At 42.1% G+C, this 22,487-nt stretch overlaps 1 long non-coding RNA gene across 1 annotated transcript; it reads right to left on the bottom strand.

Annotated features, from left to right (window-relative positions):
* Nucleotides 1–10,808: 10,808 nt before the first annotated feature.
* On the bottom strand, nucleotides 10,809–12,657 carry LOC150040188 (uncharacterized). The gene is made up of 3 exons (XR_016534036.1): nucleotides 12,570–12,657; nucleotides 11,473–11,510; nucleotides 10,809–10,903 (listed from the first exon to the last, which is right to left on the bottom strand). It is a non-coding gene; the product is annotated as an uncharacterized LOC150040188 (long non-coding RNA).
* Nucleotides 12,658–22,487: the final 9,830 nt, after the last annotated feature.

Genomic DNA, 22,487 nt, shown 5'->3' with positions numbered 1-22,487 from the left:
TTCAAGCTGCAGTCAGTCCAGTTTGTCAAACTCAGTCGGTAGTCCACTACAGCACAATTTATGTGCCTTTGCACTATGAACTACAGCCAGAGCCAAGAAGTCCTGTTTGCTCTCACCCACTAAATCATGACAGGAAAAGGAAAAGAGGTCCCGTGATGGGGGAGCAAAATGGACATTTTGTGAAGTCTGGACAGGAAATGGGTTCCAATAACTTTGTCCATGGATCATGGAGCCTACATTAAGGAAACTCTGGGGACTAGCTGGTGTCACATAGGGAAGAAGGGAGAAAGCTAGTGTTTAGAGAGCGGATAGTCAAGATAATATCCTCGTGGCAAGCAGCTAACATACACATGGTGGAGTTGAAAGAAGGACAAAAAGCGAAGAGTCTCATGGGTCTTTGAAAGATTCCTGGACTCACCAGTGAACCCAGCAGTGTGGGATCCCTTCTTCACTGGGAAGGCAGTAGACCCAGCAGGCAGTTTTCCCTTGGCAACCTTTCCTTCTGTGTGGGGCCGCCGCTGGGAGGGGTGCCAGCTTTGTGACGCAGGTCAGCCTCCTCACTTCCGGGGCGCCCATCCAGGAAGTCCCGCCCACTTCCGCCTATGTCCACGGACACACCCCTTCCCATCCAAAAGAGGACAACTGGCCCTTCTTACACTTCCCGTCCATTTCTTGTCTGACATTGGTAGACACAGGCAAGAATTCAGCTGATAAAGGAGAGCTGTGACTCATTTTCACACAAGGTTCTACTAGGGTGCCATACCTCAACTACCCATTATTTCTAATTACTTCTGCCAACATCTCACTGGTATCTCTGCAGCATAGGTTGTCGGGTCATTCACTGCGTATTCATTTATTACTCACTTGAGCCTTCAAAGAAACATAGCTAGGAAAATTGGAAAATTCAAAACGTAAAGATGTTGGTGTGTGAATTAATTATGCATTAGGAAATTTCTCTGGACCTTGAAAGTGCCTACTGAACCATAATCTAAATACAAGTCCACACATCTGTTACCATGAAAGATTACATTGGGATAAGGATGGACTTGGTTTCCAGATGAAGATTAAATATGAAATCTTCAGCAAAACGTTGTATGGGCTTCCCTGCATATTTCTCGGTTATTTCTTCATAACTTCCTATAACCTACCTTGAATTCTCCTCATGTAACATAATAGTAAAGTAGATAAGGATATGCAAACGAGTCTCACCATGAGAGTTTTATTACAAGAGAAGTTCACACCGTGGTGATTCCCGACCCACATGTATATGTCAAAACTCTGTCTGTCTGTCTGTCTCCCTTGTCATCCTGTTTTCTATGTTCTAGTTATGTGGTTCCTAGGGATGTATTATGGTTCTCGGGGCTGTCACTGATCTGTGGCTCCAGAGTTCTCTCTTCTACTGATTCTGGCCTGGGTATGGTTCTTGATTTCTTCAGCTGGGGGAACCACCTTGCCTTTAGAGAAACAACCCTACTTTGTTTCTCTACTGGTGAAGGAAAATAAGAGTCTCTCTGCTTTCAATGACAGGGCTGCCTTTGAACTGCTTTACTCAGATCTCATCTCCCTTCAATCGCTTGGATTACAGGCATGAACTCAGTACCACATACACCAAAAAAGTCAGGAGTGTTGTTGTGTCAGCACTGGTAGGGATCGAGCCTTGAGAAATGCGAAGGAGAGTGAACAGGAACTGGACTGAAAGCATCTACCTAGGATAAGAAGGAATTATGTACTTTTGCTCTTCCATGTATAATTTGAGCATGGAAGACAGGAATGAGGTGAACACTGTCAAACAAATTAGAGAAACAGAGAGACACTCAATCACACACACACACACACACACACCAGACAGACAGATAGACAGATAGACAGACAGGAACACACACACACAGACAAACGCATTGACGAGAGAGACCTCAATGTATGTTAATGATTGGATCCTGCTGAGAAAGAAAAAACAAGTTTCTGACTCCATGGAGTTTGTTTGAAGTTTCGGGGGTGATATGAGGGAAACTGGCACAAAGAGGCAATCAAGCTATGGATTCTTTGTGCAAGCAGTGAATTCTTTATTTGACAACCATCACCTAAATTTATGGAAGTGTCATAGGAACATGATGTATTTGAATGGCAATTTGGATTTCCACAAGGGTTTCTCAGAGGTTATCCTTTTTTGCACTGATATACAGGAACCGTGACAGGTACAACCTGAAACCCTACACATCTCAATACCCAAGTGTGGTCCTAGTCAGGAATCAGGTAGGGATCTTCGGCCATTCATGACACCGACTTTCACAAGACAAGTGAATTTTTCATTATGCCCAATGCATACTTGTGGGACCCACAAGGGGATTTAACCTACCCTGCAGAAATAGAATTACCAGCAGGCTCTGAGCCTTCGACACAGCATCGAAGCAACAACAGACTGCCTTCATTGATCTGTGGAAAATGGGGTCAGATGTCTGAAACAACCTGTGTCGAGACATTTCATGGAACTCATACCTGCTGACAACTGGACTTCCTGAAAAGCTAAGATGGAACGTCTCTTCAGGATCTTGTACTATACGCTCGATGTATTCTAATACACATACACACATTGCCCAGAGATATGGTTTCCATCTTCATAATGAACAGGGCATCCGTGCAGATGGTGTTTGTGGTACCACTAATGAAGCTATCTTGCACTTTGAATATTCTTTCCATAGTCCTGCTTATGGTGGTACCAATGAGGGTCTTAGAAATCATGCATATCCATGTTTGTAATGACAGCGAAGCAGAGGATTTCAAAGACTAATGTCCACTTGTACTGGCAAGTACCGTGTCGCATCTCAGCCCAGACACACTCAGCAAAGGTGGACTGTTCTAAGGCACATCTGTTGTCACGCTAAGGATAACAGTTTCATGAATTCCACGGTGACTTCCAGATCCTTCCCTAACTAACAACATGGGTGAATGAGACCTCTATGTGGCTTCTTTGAATAGGATTCTGGCCACCTGTTCCAAGACATTTGGGAATGAGGAGCTAAATTGTCCCAAATGTCCAACTCCATTCTCTGGCAGAGGATTGGCTGTTGTTCTGTTGTCTAGGCTGCTGCCAGTACGGAATATGTAGATATTTCCCTGTAGACTACTGGTTCCACACCATTCCAAGCCATGATTGCATCATGATAGAGTTCACCCATCGTGCTGCACTTGCTGATCAGATTATCGGAGGAATCCCACCAGTACCGCTCATAGTAAAACCCAAGGAACCTTGGTGGCAAAAAAGGGTCATTCCCAGAAGGAATTACATTTTAACCATGAAAATCAGAGAACCAACGAAGATCAAATTTTCCTTGGTGAACGCTAATCTTCTCAAATGCACTTGTGATGAGTACTTTCCCATGTCTGAACTTCCAAAACTTTATTCAATGTCTTGTAACTCTGAAGAGTAATCCATGGCACCAAAGGAATGCAAAGGAATAGCAGTAGAAGAAGAATGTGGTGCAATTTACACATATGCTGCTACAATGGAAACTAGACTGAGCATGTAAGGCATGATGACAGAGTCCTGGGTTACTGTGAGTGCACTCTACTTTAAGCACTTGGTAAAAATACCTGTACATGGTGAAAGACAAAAACTTTCCTTTCCCCTTGAGAGCCGTGTACTGGTCAGATTCTCACCACTTAGCTGTAACCTGTCATGGATGTGCAACTTTTCACTACACTCCATCAATGTTGGATGCCATTTTCTGTCAGGTGTTCCCTTGCAGTGAAGTATCACAAGCAGACATACACATAGTGGGGATTATCACTCGCTCATGCAAAGTTTGACAGAGTTATGCATGACAAATATTAGGCCAGAAATGTTTCTCAGACTGTTGACAACTTTCCCAAGAAGGCATTGAGAGGACCTGAGTTGCAACCATGTTCTCATTTGGAGGAATAGGGTTGAACCTGCCTGACTGCACTGGAAAGACCAGAGTAGTTGTCTTCCCTAAGAGAAACCTAGGCACTTCCTTCAGTTCACCATCAGGTTTTCCTTACCTGTATTTTCCCAGTCAAACTAAAAGGGGTAATGTACAGGCCCCTGGGTTCTGTGATGAGGATTGAGGGCGAGCAAGGTATTTTCCAAAGAAATCGGAGAGAGTTGACATCGTAAATGAAAATCCATTCAAGTCCTGAGAGTCCTAATACATTTAATATTGTAACTCATTAAAACTGAAGTAAAACCTGGAACCAATGTGTTTTGCCTGATGAATCATTTCTGAAAGGGAATGAATGAGAATTAGCATTATCTCACATTCCTAGGGAAAGGAAGCTTGAATATATCTCTCTGGACAACCGAAGAGCAACAAGCAACTACCGGGGATGTGGCAGTGATAAATTAGCACATTGGCAACTAGCGCTGAGACTAGCTGGCTTTCTTGAACTCATTATCCATAGAAACATAACAAACATATGCACAGCTTCTGAGAATTAGACTGGGTCTCTTCTGAGTATATATTTTAAAGTGTGTTCATGTGAAAATTGACCCTAGGAAAATCCATTCGGCAATTTTTTAAATTTTATTTTGCTTTTGGCCAGTCTTGGCCCTTGATCTCAGGGCCTTGGCAGGACTCCTGGGGTTTATCCACTAGAGCTCTACCACTTCGTCCACACCACCAGTTCTGTGGTCCTGTGGAATCAAAGCCAAGGCTTCATGCATGCTAAGGAAGCACTCTCTTTCTGTGAGAATCTCCCAGCTGAGAACCCTTTCTTTTAATAGCTGGTGCCGAATTCTTCATGAGCCTTTGGCTCTGCCTTACTTCTCTTACCATGATTTGGTTCGATGCCCCTCCATTTGGGTTCAGATTGGGGTGATGTCATTAGTGGGAATGGCAGCGGAGAATACCACTGTGTATCAATACTCCGTTGCCTTAATATCTATTTAGGGTCCTCTCAGTTGGTTGCATACATAAGCCACATGAAATAACGCGGCAGTGAACATCACTGTGCTAGGAGCCTCAGCATGGCCACCCTTCTGGACATTTCGGGAAATGCCCAGGGTTTGGGTTGTGTGTCATAGGGAACCTCCATATTTAAGTTTCCCTCCTGTGTAACATGTAGTGAACAGTTTGCATTTGCCAGTAGTGGATCACAGTCATTCAACAGATATGCACATGAGACCATATGGACGGGACTAACGAATTCAACAATCAGACATGGAAACAAGAGGTCTTTCTGAGAATTTCTGGTCTTAATAAACTATGTAAATCAGTTTCTTTTCTCTACTTTCCCCTTGTGCATTGTCTCAACAGGTTACCGTATCTGATATTGTTTCCTGGCACATTTTTCTTTTTTTTACACATTCATGCCTTTATTTTACATAGGGATGGGAAGAGAAATACAAGAAGTTCTGAGTGGGAGGTTGAAGGGAGAATTACTTGAGGTGCCATACTAATGTTCGAGATATAAGGAAACCATTACCTGACACTTGCGTTAGACCACTGTACCTTACCAGAAAAAGAAACACATTTTCCAAAAACTATAAGAAATTACTCAAAGAATACTCATAGGAATGTGGTCAATCTCAACCACTTCATGGAACCTCTTGTAATGGATCTGTATTACTTTAATAGCACTGATGTGTAACACATCGCCCGAAAGAGAAAAAAGCAGTCCGGTGCTTCAGAATAAATACAGAAAATGCAATCAGCAGGACTGCAGAAAGGATTTCCTCCTGTTTGGAAGTAAGATGAGCAGAATTCTTCTCTAATTCTAATGCATGAAAATATACACAAAACGATGGATGATCAAACAAGAAGTTTCCTACACATGCTTATCAAGCATCATGTAAAAGGCATATGAATGGAAAGGGATGGAATACAGAAGCCTACCTGTGTTCAATAAGGACTATGTCACGATTCTGAGGTACAACATTTCAAAAAAGAAACTAACAAACAACCCAAAATACTAACACCACACAACAACAAAACCAAAAAAATATCTACTCTGATAACATTTTTCAGAGGGAAAATCCCGGTGAGTACAGAGGAGTAAAAATCACAGCGTAAGGAAGACAAAAAAGGGTACGTACGTGCAAAGCTTTCCAATTGCAGAAACCTATCAATGATTTGTATATCATCTTAACACATGTACACACATAAATGCATAGAAATTTTATATTATTCTTCATCCTGCTGGCATCAATGACAGATCCCGGTACAGAGAGAAATTGCAAGGTTCTACAGTAACATACATGATCTGAAGTTGCCACCAGCTCTACTCTTCACAATGAATGACAGGTCAAATCACACGAGGCTCAAATTTCAGATCTACCAAGTCAGACCTTTCGTGGTGTTGAAAGACAGCCATGATAAATATAAACAATATTTCAGCAGTAAACTCAATTGGATGAGAGAACAAAACGTCATTGGTTGCACATGTAAGTACTTGGAATTCTCTAATCACACAAGAAAACATGATTATGAATGCATGTAAGGTTCACCAAAAAACACAAAAGCCACAATTCCACGGAATGCTAAATGGTAAACAGTTGCTTTCTTCAGTTCACAAGCACACTATTTCCTTTTCCGCGTCCAAAGAAGGACAAGATGGGTCCAACTTGGGACACCAGGTTGGAAAAGGGAAATGAATTCTAGGATCATGGTTTCACATGGACAGCTCTACCGAGAATGCCCCTTGGAAACATAGCCTTTCCGCATCACAATTCACCCTGTGGCTCATGTGAACCGTGCCGGGTGGAATGAAGCCCAAGAAGACGGTGCGGTGATTGCATACCAGCAACAACATATGTCAGGACAATTGATTTACCCCAGGTAATAACCAACTCTCTGTTCACTTATATATAATAACCCACATACTTACCCTCTGCATAGATGTATCTCAGGAAGCTCTCTCGCTATTCCTCAATTCCTTCTGTGAATATAAAATATGCCAAAATTAGTTGCTTAGAAAGAGGGGCCTATGTTCATCCAAACATGCCATCACACTATGAACAAGATCTCAAATGTGTAGAATCATGCACAAAATACCGATGCAACTGGAAATGTCTATGAGAAATTTCAATGGTTTATAGGAAGTGGCAAAGAATAAAAATGTCTTCAAACATCTCTGATTATGTGATTTCTCTTCATTTCTTTTCTCGATGTCTTTGATGTGACAGATGTATACACATAGAGTTCCATATATATCCTACTCATTACCAATGCTACTCTTTAGGTCTGCGTTTTCTATTTTCCTTAAAAAGTTTCATAAGTAATTCAAAATCATGAAATAGGGAATGTGCAAAAAGAAACTCCTGGCAATACTCTTTCTCCAGTCTTTTTTGAATGCACATATTGACTCAGTGGACATATTAAGCCACCAAGAAGATTCTCGGGGAGCATTTACACTAAGAGGCAGACAGGAACCTCTCTTGAAGAAGGAACAATTCCTTTAGTACTATGTAGTAACCTTCTTTGTCTTTTCTTACTAATTTTGGTTTGAAGTCTATTTAATCTGATATGAGGATGGCAACTCCAGCCTGTTTATGGGGGTCGTTAGCTTGATAGAGTTTATTCCAACCTCTCACTTTCAAAAGATGCTTGCCTTTTTGGGTAAGATGTGTCTCTTGAAGACAGCAGAACTGTAGCTCTTGCTTTTTCATCCAACTAGACAGCCTATGCTGTTTAATTGGAGAGTTGAGTCAAGATCAGGAAAACGAATGACAACAGATGATGGAGGGGATGTGGCCAGGAGGGATCACTACTACACTGTTGGTGGGAGTGCAAACTCGTTCAACCACTATGGAAAGCAGTGTGGCAGTGCCTCAAAAGGCTAAACATAGAACTCCCCTATGACCCAGCAATTCCACTACTTGGCATTTACCCAACCACCCAGAAACAAGGACATACTAAACCCACTAGCACAACAATGTTCATTGCAGCACTATTCACCATAGCAAAGATATGGAACCAACCTAGATGTCCCTCAGTTGATGAGTGGATCAACAAGTTGTGGTATTTGTAAACAATGGAATTCTATGCTGCTGTCAGAAAGAATGACATCGCCCCATTTGTTAGGAAATGGAAAGACTTAGAAAAAATCATATTAAGTGAAGTAAGCCAGACTCAAAGGAACTTAGGCTCAATGGTTTCCCTCATTCGTCATAATCAGTAGAAACCTTGGGCTCTACTAGCAGAGATTTGCAATAGAGCAAACTCTTGATACATAAGGACATATAATGTGAAGCTAATTGAAAGGACCTCCAAGATAGTGAAACAAAAGCCATATAATGAATGATTGTTGTCCTTAATGTACTATGTTGTCTCTCATCTCCTTTGCTGTCCCTTGGTTATCTCATATTGGTATAGTATCTCACTTTGTTATCTGATATCTTGAATTTATTTGTATTTGGATATTTGAAATTTGAGAGGGAGGGGGGAAAACCAAGATGGGTGCAGGGTGTGGGGGGGAGGAAAACGGGTACCAAGACATGTGAAAGGGTATCAATGTATGTGAATTAATGCACCTTCTATCTGGCAAATATCATGTAACCCTTTTACTAATTACACTAAAAAAAAGAAAAAAAAGAAGGAACAATTCTCTTCCTGCTGTCATACCTCTATAATCAATTTGGGAATTGAGAAGCTGTTGAAAGGTACTGGTTGGCATTTCCAGAGTCACTTTAAGAATGTGTTTAATGCTTCTCTCCTGAAATCCTAGCAGGACAGCACACTGAGCTAAGGGGAAACCCAGGAAAGTCTTCTCTACAGTTACGCTCTTTGCAATTGGCAGGGGTCTGTGGCTCCAATGAAACAGCACTTGACTTCTGCTGAAAAGGGGAGGTACAGGGACCATCTCCAGGCTGACAGCCACTCAGGACCATCACCACCACCACCACCACCACCACCACCACCAAGAGTAATTGTATACAATCAATGGATAATGAAAAGAGGGAGACTGAGTCACCAATAATATGGCTGAAGGAATGGATATTGGCCAACTCTTTCCTCAGCACCAACTCAGCAATTGACAACGCAAAGGACCTTGGTTTGGCCCAGGATATTCTAGTTTTCATTTCTTTCCATAATGCTGTTCCTTCCTAGACGCTGGGATTCAACGAACGAATCAGTGTATGCATGACACTGGGAAAGCCTAAGAATACCAGGGGTTTGGAACTGAACTTTTAGGATTAGACAGGACACAAAGCTGGGTATCCATGAGTCTTGCCAGGTGATTTTACACAAGACAGTGTAATGTGTGTGAGGCGAAGCCAGTGAGTCCTTACCTGCTTTTGCTTGAAGAATTCCCCGTGCCCCAAATGAAACTTGGGCTAGGATGTTCCAAGCATTCTACCAAAGGAAACCAAGACATTTAGGTGGGGTTGCATAAGAAACTGACTTCCTTTCAGACAAACACACACAAGTAATATTCAACACAGGAAGGCACTGACGTAACCGTGACACCTAAATGAACACCAAAGGAAAAGCCCTGAAGTAATTCATTGGCATAGTAGATGTGGGTTTGAGACAGGCATTAGTTCGGTTCACACTGCATATCTCCCTATGGCAAGATGAAAATACTTTTCTTCCGATTGCTAAGCAGCAAAAGGTTTGCCATCAAAGCCGTTTACAGAGTACTTGTGAGTTGAAAGCACAGCATTTACACTCCTGGTATAGTTCACATTTGACGTGGCAGACACAGAACTACAGAACCAGCGACCTACCTTTATCCCAATCTTCAGCACAGGAAGGAAATTGCCCTGTGGTTCCAGACCACTCATCCTGAATCTCGGTGGGAATGAGGTTCACTACATAAAAGAGGACATACCACATCACAACTATGTGACACTCTTAAGTGGCCCACTCGCATTTGAATCGTGCAGTGGAGGTCAGACTCACCCCGGCTGTCTTCAACAGATGGTTTGTCCATACAAGTTGCCATATGGTAACTGAGTTGATCACGGGGAATAAGGTGGCGAGCATTGAAGGGACAAGTAGCTAGTTTGGCAGCTATATCGGGATGATTCTGTGGAACCAGGTTGCAAATACAAAATATGACTCCCAGCATCCCTTTTGGGTTGTGGCCTTGTTTGCCCCTCCTGTGACTCAAATGTCCACTGATTGTGTACCAGAGCAAAATGGACATTGCACCAAGAGGGAAAAGGTTCCTTAGAAAATGCTCCCCAGTTGGTGTCTGCCGCTATTCACATCTGGCTTAAGCAGAAGGAGACACATTCTGCCCCCGATTTCAAGTTTTCTACAGCAATGGTATTTGAAGAAAAGAGATTTCATTTGCACAAAACATATCAACCTTCAAATATTGTGTAGTTTTTGCTGACTGCAAAATAGTTACTGTGAAATCCATATAGTGAGGATAGAAAAGAGATGCCAGCTAAATCTCTTTTGATCTCCTTTGGGCCCCTCTTCTGATAGCCAAACCTTTCCATTGGAAAGCCCTCTCAGAAACAAATGAAGTAGATTTCTGACATGGCCTTTTCAATTTAAAAATTCGATACTTGTCTTTTGGAGACTAGGCAAGAGTGAAGAAGAATAGCACCGCTTGTTAGCAAGCTTGGCCTTGCTGAAGGAGTTCTGGTCCACCAGAAATTCACCTTGCCTGTGCTCTGCAGTGTGGAGGTCTATTTCCACACAAGGTGCATTGTAATTCTGTAGGACTCCAATGCACATGTGGGCTAAAAGTGGTCCTGAAATCACAAAATAGTCTTTCTTTGCTCCTTCCACCTGGACACTGACACCATTATTTCCTTCCCAGTGGCTACACGGGATCCATAAAAGTAGGATTTCATGTGGTGACACTCTCCATTTTCAGGTGACATTTACCTTTTTGCATTTTACAAGGTGGTATGGGAATCTGCAAGACCTGATCATGTGAGTTTGATCATAGGGGCACTGCAATAACCTTTCAGGATCCACAGATTCACCTGAAAAAGAAAAGGGTTCCAAAACCTAGCTTTGGGAAAGACAGTCCTTTCACTTTGATTACTCTGGCAATGTCTGCATTTTTGGAGAACCATTACTCTGAGATGGATTAAAGTGGACCAAGGCATAACAGTAGAGAAACTCATTTCTGAGATAACTTGTGTACAATCACAAAGTTCATCATTGAGTGGTTAGACATTTCTGCATGCACACTTAGGAAAGGCATCAATCACACAGTTCACTTCCATTCTTCCCTTTCCAAAACCACCTATGAAACTCAAATTCATTACCAAAAGTTTGGATGTTCAGCTAACATCCCACAAAAACATACTTTTCTTGGGTAGCTTATGACATTATGCACTGTAGGTTTCAACAGAAAGAAATAAGGAAAGAAAGAAAGAAAAGAAAGCATGAAAGAAAGAATGAAAAGAAAGAAAGAAAACGAGAGAGAGAGAGAGAGAGAGAGAGAGAGAGAGAGAGAGAGAGAGAAGAAAGAGAAAAAAGTAAGAAGGGAAACATCTACTGTACAAACCCAGAGTCTACCCAGGAATGAATTAAGGAAGATATGTACCTTCTTCCATTCTGACAGGCAGAGTATTCTTCACAATCCTGTGGGGAGAAAAAGCATCTCAGCAAAATCATGACTAATTCCATCAAAACCAAATTTTAAAACTTTGTCATTTTAGAAATTCCTGAAACTCATAGGAAAACGTCTATACGTGCTCTGAAGCTTTATTTACCCTCCGGAGTCAGTTTTGGCCGGGCCTGGGGATTGATTTCCTTTCTGGGGAATGGTCCCCGAGCCCTCTTAGGGTCACTATTGTCCAGATTGAACCAAATCACCGTTTCTGGCTTGGTCTCGGAATATGTTTCCAAACAAAAGTACCCAGAGCTTTGTGCATCCATTGTTCCCACTGTGTCTAAAAGAGGCACAGATGACCCAAGCTACACATATCCGCCAAGTAATTCCCTTTTCCACTGCATATATTTCACTTTCAAAGTGAATATTGGAAAGGTAGTAAATCGTATTTCACCAAGCGTCCGCAGCTTCAAGAAGGTACAACATTGGCCGGGGCAAATAGCCAAGACAAGTAGCATTACGTTCAGGTGAATTAAACTCTAAGATGTTTAGAAGTACGAGAGAAACACCCACAAAAAGTTCCCATCAAATCTGATATTTATCTCAACACATGCATCTGTGAAAGATGTGCTGAAATACTTGTCATTAGTGGCTTAGGCATAGTTTTTATTTTCAAGCTGCAGTCAGTCCAGTTTGTCAAACTCAGTCGGTAGTCCACTACAGCACAATTTATGTGCCTTTGCACTATGAACTACAGCCAGAGCCAAGAAGTCCTGTTTGCTCTCACCCACTAAATCATGACAGGAAAAGGAAAAGAGGTCCCGTGATGGGGGAGCAAAATGGACATTTTGTGAAGTCTGGACAGGAAATGGGTTCCAATAACTTTGTCCATGGATCATGGAGCCTACACTAAGGAAACTCTGGGGACTAGCTGGTGACACATAGGGAAGAAGGGAGAAAGCTAGTGTTTAGAGAGCGATAGTCAAGATAATATCCTCGTGGCAAGCAGCTAACATACACATGGTGGAGTTGAAAGAAGGACGAAGAGCGAAGAGTCTCATGGGTCTTTGAAAGTTTCCTGGACTCACCAGTGAACCCAGCAGTGTGGGATCCCTTCTTCACTGGGAAGGCAGTAGACCCAGCAGGCAGTTTTCCCTTGGCAACCTTTCCTTCTGTGTGGGGCCGCCGCTGGGAGGGGTGCCAGCTTTGTGACGCAGGTCAGCCTCCTCACTTCCGGGGCGCCCATCCAGGAAGTCCCGCCCACTTCCGCCTATGTCCACGGACACACCCCTTCCCATCCAAAAGAGGACAACTGGCCCTTCTTACACTTCCCGTCCATTTCTTCTCTGACATTGGTAGACACAGGCAAGAATTCAGCTGATAAAGGAGAGCTGTGACTCATTTTCACACAAGGTTCTACTAGGGTGCCATACCTCAACTACCCATTATTTCTAATTACTTCTGCCAACATCTCACTGGTATCTCTGCAGCATAGGTGGTCGGGTCATTCACTGCGTATTCATTTATTACTCACTTGAGCCTTCAAAGAAACATAGCTAGGAAAATTGGAAAATTCAAAACGTAAAGATGTTGGTGTGTGAATTAATTATGCATTAGGAAATTTCTCTGGACCTTGAAAGTGCCTACTGAACCATAATCTAAATACAAGTCCACACATCTGTTACCATGAAAGATTACATTGGGATAAGGATGGACTGGGTTTCCAGATGAAGATTAAATATGAAATCTTCAGCAAAACGTTGTTTGGGCTTCCCTGCATATTTCTCGGTTATTTCTTCATATCTTCCTATAACCTACCTTGAATTCTCCTCATGTAACATAATAGTAAAGTAGATAAGGATATGCAAACGAGTCTCACCATGAGAGTTTTATTACAAGAGAAGTTCACACCGTGGTGATTCCCGACCCACATGTATATGTCAAAACTCTGTCTGTCTGTCTGTCTCCCTTGTCATCCTGTTTTCTATGTTCTAGTTATGTGGTTCCTAGGGATGTATTATGGTTCTCGGGGCTGTCACTGATCTGTGGCTCCAGAGTTCTCTCTTCTACTGATTCTGGCCTGGGTATGGTTCTTGATTTCTTCAGCTGGGGGAACCACCTTGCCTTTAGAGAAACAACCCTACTTTGTTTCTCTACTGGTGAAGGAAAATAAGAGTCTCTCTGCTTTCAATGACAGGGCTGCCTTTGAACTGCTTTACTCAGATCTCATCTCCCTTCAATCGCTTGGATTACAGGCATGAACTCAGTACCACATACACCAAAAAAGTCAGGAGTGTTGTTGTGTCAGCACTGGTAGGGATCGAGCCTTGAGAAATGCGAAGGAGAGTGAACAGGAACTGGACTGAAAGCATCTACCTAGAAGGAATTATGTACTTTTGCTCTTCCATGTATAATTTGAGCATGGAAGACAGGAATGAGGTGAACACTGTCAAACAAATTAGAGAAACAGAGAGACACTCAATCACACACACACACACACACACACCAGACAGACAGATAGACAGATAGACAGACAGGAACACACACACACAGACAAACGCATTGACGAGAGAGACCTCAATGTATGTTAATGATTGGATCCTGCTGAGAAAGAAAAAACAAGTTTCTGACTCCATGGAGTTTGTTTGAAGTTTCGGGGGTGATATGAGGGAAACTGGCACAAAGAGGCAATCAAGCTATGGATTCTTTGTGCAACAGTGAATTCTTTATTTGACAACCATCACCTAAATTTATGGAAGTGTCATAGGAACATGATGTATTTGAATGGCAATTTGGATTTCCACAAGGGTTTCTCAGAGGTTATCCTTTTTTGCACTGATATACAGGAACCGTGACAGGTACAACCTGAAACCCTACACATCTCAATACCCAAGTGTGGTCCTAGTCAGGAATCAGGTAGGGATCTTCGGCCATTCATGACACCGACTTTCACAAGACAAGTGAATTTTTCATTATGCCCAATGCATACTTGTGGGACCCACAAGGGGATTTAACCTACCCTGCAGAAATAGAATTACCAGCAGGCTCTGAGCCTTCGACACAGCATCGAAGCAACAACAGACTGCCTTCATTGATCTGTGGAAAATGGGGTCAGATGTCTGAAACAACCTGTGTCGAGACATTTCATGGAACTCATACCTGCTGACAACTGGACTTCCTGAAAAGCTAAGATGGAACGTCTCTTCAGGATCTTGTACTATACGCTCGATGTATTCTAATACACATACACACATTGCCCAGAGATATGGTTTCCATCTTCATAATGAACAGGGCATCCGTGCAGATGGTGTTTGTGGTACCACTAATGAAGCTATCTTGCACTTTGAATATTCTTTCCATAGTCCTGCTTATGGTGGTACCAATGAGGGTCTTAGAAATCATGCATATCCATGTTTGTAATGACAGCGAAGCAGAGGATTTCAAAGACTAATGTCCACTTGTACTGGCAAGTACCGTGTCGCATCTCAGCCCAGACACACTCAGCAAAGGTGGACTGTTCTAAGGCACATCTGTTGTCACGCTAAGGATAACAGTTTCATGAATTCCACGGTGACTTCCAGATCCTTCCCTAACTAACAACATGGGTGAATGAGACCTCTATGTGGCTTCTTTGAATAGGATTCTGGCCACCTGTTCCAAGACATTTGGGAATGAGGAGCTAAATTGTCCCAAATGTCCAACTCCATTCTCTGGCAGAGGATTGGCTGTTGTTCTGTTGTCTAGGCTGCTGCCAGTACGGAATATGTAGATATTTCCCTGTAGACTACTGGTTCCACACCATTCCAAGCCATGATTGCATCATGATAGAGTTCACCCATCGTGCTGCACTTGCTGATCAGATTATCGGAGGAATCCCACCAGTACCGCTCATAGTAAAACCCAAGGAACCTTGGTGGCAAAAAAGGGTCATTCCCAGAAGGAATTACATTTTAACCATGAAAATCAGAGAACCAACGAAGATCAAATTTTCCTTGGTGAACGCTAATCTTCTCAAATGCACTTGTGATGAGTACTTTCCCATGTCTGAACTTCCAAAACTTTATTCAATGTCTTGTAACTCTGAAGAGTAATCCATGGCACCAAAGGAATGCAAAGGAATAGCAGTAGAAGAAGAATGTGGTGCAATTTACACATATGCTGCTACAATGGAAACTAGACTGAGCATGTAAGGCATGATGACAGAGTCCTGGGTTACTGTGAGTGCACTCTACTTTAAGCACTTGGTAAAAATACCTGTACATGGTGAAAGACAAAAACTTTCCTTTCCCCTTGAGAGCCGTGTACTGGTCAGATTCTCACCACTTAGCTGTAACCTGTCATGGATGTGCAACTTTTCACTACACTCCATCAATGTTGGATGCCATTTTCTGTCAGGTGTTCCCTTGCAGTGAAGTATCACAAGCAGACATACACATAGTGGGGATTATCACTCGCTCATGCAAAGTTTGACAGAGTTATGCATGACAAATATTAGGCCAGAAATGTTTCTCAGACTGTTGACAACTTTCCCAAGAAGGCATTGAGAGGACCTGAGTTGCAACCATGTTCTCATTTGGAGGAATAGGGTTGAACCTGCCTGACTGCACTGGAAAGACCAGAGTAGTTGTCTTCCCTAAGAGAAACCTAGGCACTTCCTTCAGTTCACCATCAGGTTTTCCTTACCTGTATTTTCCCAGTCAAACTAAAAGGGGTAATGTACAGGCCCCTGGGTTCTGTGATGAGGATTGAGGGCGAGCAAGGTATTTTCCAAAGAAATCGGAGAGAGTTGACATCGTAAATGAAAATCCATTCAAGTCCTGAGAGTCCTAATACATTTAATATTGTAACTCATTAAAACTGAAGTAAAACCTGGAACCAATGTGTTTTGCCTGATGAATCATTTCTGAAAGGGAATGAATGAGAATTAGCATTATCTCACATTCCTAGGGAAAGGAAGCTTGAATATATCTCTCTGGACAACCGAAGAGCAACAAGCAACTACCGGGGATGTGGCAGTGATAAATTAGCACATTGGCAACTAGCGCTGAGACTAGCTGGCTTTCTTGAACTCATTATCCATAGAAACATAACAAACATATGCACAGCTTCTGAGAATTAGACTGGGTCTCTTCTGAGTATATATTTTAAAGTGTGTTCATGTGAAAATTGACCCTAGGAAAATCCATTCGGCAATTTTTTAAATTTTATTTTGCTTTTGGCCAGTCTTGGCCCTTGATCTCAGGGCCTTGGCAGGACTCCTGGGGTTTATCCACTAGAGCTCTACCACTTCGTCCACACCACCAGTTCTGTGGTCCTGTGGAATCAAAGCCAAGGCTTCATGCATGCTAAGGAAGCACTCTCTTTCTGTGAGAATCTCCCAGCTGAGAACCCTTTCTTTTAATAGCTGGTGCCGAATTCTTCATGAGCCTTTGGCTCTGCCTTACTTCTCTTACCATGATTTGGTTCGATGCCCCTCCATTTGGGTTCAGATTGGGGTGATGTCATTAGTGGGAATGGCAGCGGAGAATACCACTGTGTATCAATACTCCGTTGCCTTAATATCTATTTAGGGTCCTCTCAGTTGGTTGCATACATAAGCCACATGAAATAACGCGGCAGTGAACATCACTGTGCTAGGAGCCTCAGCATGGCCACCCTTCTGGACATTTCGGGAAATGCCCAGGGTTTGGGTTGTGTGTCATAGGGAACCTCCATATTTAAGTTTCCCTCCTGTGTAACATGTAGTGAACAGTTTGCATTTGCCAGTAGTGGATCACAGTCATTCAACAGATATGCACATGAGACCATATGGACGGGACTAACGAATTCAACAATCAGACATGGAAACAAGAGGTCTTTCTGAGAATTTCTGGTCTTAATAAACTATGTAAATCAGTTTCTTTTCTCTACTTTCCCCTTGTGCATTGTCTCAACAGGTTACCGTATCTGATATTGTTTCCTGGCACATTTTTCTTTTTTTTACACATTCATGCCTTTATTTTACATAGGGATGGGAAGAGAAATACAAGAAGTTCTGAGTGGGAGGTTGAAGGGAGAATTACTTGAGGTGCCATACTAATGTTCGAGATATAAGGAAACCATTACCTGACACTTGCGTTAGACCACTGTACCTTACCAGAAAAAGAAACACATTTTCCAAAAACTATAAGAAATTACTCAAAGAATACTCATAGGAATGTGGTCAATCTCAACCACTTCATGGAACCTCTTGTAATGGATCTGTATTACTTTAATAGCACTGATGTGTAACACATCGCCCGAAAGAGAAAAAAGCAGTCCGGTGCTTCAGAATAAATACAGAAAATGCAATCAGCAGGACTGCAGAAAGGATTTCCTCCTGTTTGGAAGTAAGATGAGCAGAATTCTTCTCTAATTCTAATGCATGAAAATATACACAAAACGATGGATGATCAAACAAGAAGTTTCCTACACATGCTTATCAAGCATCATGTAAAAGGCATATGAATGGAAAGGGATGGAATACAGAAGCCTACCTGTGTTCAATAAGGACTATGTCACGATTCTGAGGTACAACATTTCAAAAAAGAAACTAACAAACAACCCAAAATACTAACACCACACAACAACAAAACCAAAAAAATATCTACTCTGATAACATTTTTCAGAGGGAAAATCCCGGTGAGTACAGAGGAGTAAAAATCACAGCGTAAGGAAGACAAAAAAGGGTACGTACGTGCAAAGCTTTCCAATTGCAGAAACCTATCAATGATTTGTATATCATCTTAACACATGTACACACATAAATGCATAGAAATTTTATATTATTCTTCATCCTGCTGGCATCAATGACAGATCCCGGTACAGAGAGAAATTGCAAGGTTCTACAGTAACATACATGATCTGAAGTTGCCACCAGCTCTACTCTTCACAATGAATGACAGGTCAAATCACACGAGGCTCAAATTTCAGATCTACCAAGTCAGACCTTTCGTGGTGTTGAAAGACAGCCATGATAAATATAAACAATATTTCAGCAGTAAACTCAATTGGATGAGAGAACAAAACGTCATTGGTTGCACATGTAAGTACTTGGAATTCTCTAATCACACAAGAAAACATGATTATGAATGCATGTAAGGTTCACCAAAAAACACAAAAGCCACAATTCCACGGAATGCTAAATGGTAAACAGTTGCTTTCTTCAGTTCACAAGCACACTATTTCCTTTTCCGCGTCCAAAGAAGGACAAGATGGGTCCAACTTGGGACACCAGGTTGGAAAAGGGAAATGAATTCTAGGATCATGGTTTCACATGGACAGCTCTACCGAGAATGCCCCTTGGAAACATAGCCTTTCCGCATCACAATTCACCCTGTGGCTCATGTGAACCGTGCCGGGTGGAATGAAGCCCAAGAAGACGGTGCGGTGATTGCATACCAGCAACAACATATGTCAGGACAATTGATTTACCCCAGGTAATAACCAACTCTCTGTTCACTTATATATAATAACCCACATACTTACCCTCTGCATAGATGTATCTCAGGAAGCTCTCTCGCTATTCCTCAATTCCTTCTGTGAATATAAAATATGCCAAAATTAGTTGCTTAGAAAGAGGGGCCTATGTTCATCCAAACATGCCATCACACTATGAACAAGATCTCAAATGTGTAGAATCATGCACAAAATACCGATGCAACTGGAAATGTCTATGAGAAATTTCAATGGTTTATAGGAAGTGGCAAAGAATAAAAATGTCTTCAAACATCTCTGATTATGTGATTTCTCTTCATTTCTTTTCTCGATGTCTTTGATGTGACAGATGTATACACATAGAGTTCCATATATATCCTACTCATTACCAATGCTACTCTTTAGGTCTGCGTTTTCTATTTTCCTTAAAAAGTTTCATAAGTAATTCAAAATCATGAAATAGGGAATGTGCAAAAAGAAATTCCTGGCAATACTCTTTCTCCAGTCTTTTTTGAATGCACATATTGACTCAGTGGACATATTAAGCCACCAAGAAGATTCTCGGGGAGCATTTACACTAAGAGGCAGACAGGAACCTCTCTTGAAGAAGGAACAATTCCTTTAGTACTATGTAGTAACCTTCTTTGTCTTTTCTTACTAATTTTGGTTTGAAGTCTATTTAATCTGATATGAGGATGGCAACTCCAGCCTGTTTATGGGGGTCGTTAGCTTGATAGAGTTTATTCCAACCTCTCACTTTCAAAAGATGCTTGCCTTTTTGGGTAAGATGTGTCTCTTGAAGACAGCAGAACTGTAGCTCTTGCTTTTTCATCCAACTAGACAGCCTATGCTGTTTAATTGGAGAGTTGAGTCAAGATCAGGAAAACGAATGACAACAGATGATGGAGGGGATGTGGCCAGGAGGGATCACTACTACACTGTTGGTGGGAGTGCAAACTCGTTCAACCACTATGGAAAGCAGTGTGGCAGTGCCTCAAAAGGCTAAACATAGAACTCCCCTATGACCCAGCAATTCCACTTCTTGGCATTTACCCAACCACCCAGAAACAAGGACATACTAAACCCACTAGCACAACAATGTTCATTGCAGCACTATTCACCATAGCAAAGATATGGAACCAACCTAGATGTCCCTCAGTTGATGAGTGGATCAACAAGTTGTGGTATTTGTAAACAATGGAATTCTATGCTGCTGTCAGAAAGAATGACATCGCCCCATTTGTTAGGAAATGGAAAGACTTAGAAAAAATCATATTAAGTGAAGTAAGCCAGACTCAAAGGAACTTAGGCTCAATGGTTTCCCTCCTTCGTCATAATCAGTAGAAACCTTGGGCTCTACTAGCAGAGATTTGCAATAGAGCAAACTCTTGATACATAAGGACATATAATGTGAAGCTAATTGAAAGGACCTCCAAGATAGTGAAACAAAAGCCATATAATGAATGATTGTTGTCCTTAATGTACTATGTTGTCTCTCATCTCCTTTGCTGTCCCTTGGTTATCTCATATTGGTATAGTATCTCACTTTGTTATCTGATATCTTGAATTTATTTGTATTTGGATATTTGAAATTTGATAGGGAGGGGGGAAAACCAAGATGGGTGCGGGGTGTGGGGGGGAGGAAAACGGGTACCAAGACATGTGAAAGGGTATCAATGTATGTGAATTAATGCACCTTCTATCTGGCAAATATCATGTAACCCTTTTACTAATTACACTAAAAAAAAAGAAAAAAAAGAAGGAACAATTCTCTTCCTGCTGTCATACCTCTATAATCAATTTGGGAATTGAGAAGCTGTTGAAAGGTACTGGTTGGCATTTCCAGAGTCACTTTAAGAATGTGTTTAATGCTTCTCTCCTGAAATCCTAGCAGGACAGCACACTGAGCTAAGGGGAAACCCAGGAAAGTCTTCTCTACAGTTACGCTCTTTGCAATTGGCAGGGGTCTGTGGCTCCAATGAAACAGCACTTGACTTCTGCTGAAAAGGGGAGGTACAGGGACCATCTCCAGGCTGACAGCCACTCAGGACCATCACCACCACCACCACCACCACCACCACCAAGAGTAATTGTATACAATCAATGGATAATGAAAAGAGGGAGACTGAGTCACCAATAATATGGCTGAAGGAATGGATATTGGCCAACTCTTTCCTCAGCACCAACTCAGCAATTGACAACGCAAAGGACCTTGGTTTGGCCCAGGATATTCTAGTTTTCATTTCTTTCCATAATGCTGTTCCTTCCTAGACGCTGGGATTCAACGAACGAATCAGTGTATGCATGACACTGGGAAAGCCTAAGAATACCAGGGGTTTGGAACTGAACTTTTAGGATTAGACAGGACACAAAGCTGGGTATCCATGAGTCTTGCCAGGTGATTTTACACAAGACAGTGTAATGTGTGTGAGGCGAAGCCAGTGAGTCCTTACCTGCTTTTGCTTGAAGAATTCCCCGTGCCCCAAATGAAACTTGGGCTAGGATGTTCCAAGCATTCTACCAAAGGAAACCAAGACATTTAGGTGGGGTTGCATAAGAAACTGACTTCCTTTCAGACAAACACACACAAGTAATATTCAACACAGGAAGGCACTGACGTAACCGTGACACCTAAATGAACACCAAAGGAAAAGCCCTGAAGTAATTCATTGGCATAGTAGATGTGGGTTTGAGACAGGCATTAGTTCGGTTCACACTGCATATCTCCCTATGGCAAGATGAAAATACTTTTCTTCCGATTGCTAAGCAGCAAAAGGTTTGCCATCAAAGCCGTTTACAGAGTACTTGTGAGTTGAAAGCACAGCATTTACACTCCTGGTATAGTTCACATTTGACGTGGCAGACACAGAACTACAGAACCAGCGACCTACCTTTATCCCAATCTTCAGCACAGGAAGGAAATTGCCCTGTGGTTCCAGACCACTCATCCTGAATCTCGGTGGGAATGAGGTTCACTACATAAAAGAGGACATACCACATCACAACTATGTGACACTCTTAAGTGGCCCACTCGCATTTGAATCGTGCAGTGGAGGTCAGACTCACCCCGGCTGTCTTCAACAGATGGTTTGTCCATACAAGTTGCCATATGGTAACTGAGTTGATCACGGGGAATAAGGTGGCGAGCATTGAAGGGACAAGTAGCTAGTTTGGCAGCTATATCGGGATGATTCTGTGGAACCAGGTTGCAAATACAAAATATGACTCCCAGCATCCCTTTTGGGTTGTGGCCTTGTTTGCCCCTCCTGTGACTCAAATGTCCACTGATTGTGTACCAGAGCAAAATGGACATTGCACCAAGAGGGAAAAGGTTCCTTAGAAAATGCTCCCCAGTTGGTGTCTGCCGCTATTCACATCTGGCTTAAGCAGAAGGAGACACATTCTGCCCCCGATTTCAAGTTTTCTACAGCAATGGTATTTGAAGAAAAGAGATTTCATTTGCACAAAACATATCAACCTTCAAATATTGTGTAGTTTTTGCTGACTGCAAAATAGTTACTGTGAAATCCATATAGTGAGGATAGAAAAGA

The sequence above is a fragment of the Megascapheus bottae genome, chromosome Y, assembly GCF_031878675.1.
Source record: "Megascapheus bottae isolate mThoBot1 chromosome Y, mThoBot2.hap1, whole genome shotgun sequence".
NCBI lineage: Eukaryota > Metazoa > Chordata > Mammalia > Rodentia > Geomyidae > Megascapheus > Megascapheus bottae.
This window is presented reverse-complemented; position numbering and strand designations above follow the sequence as displayed.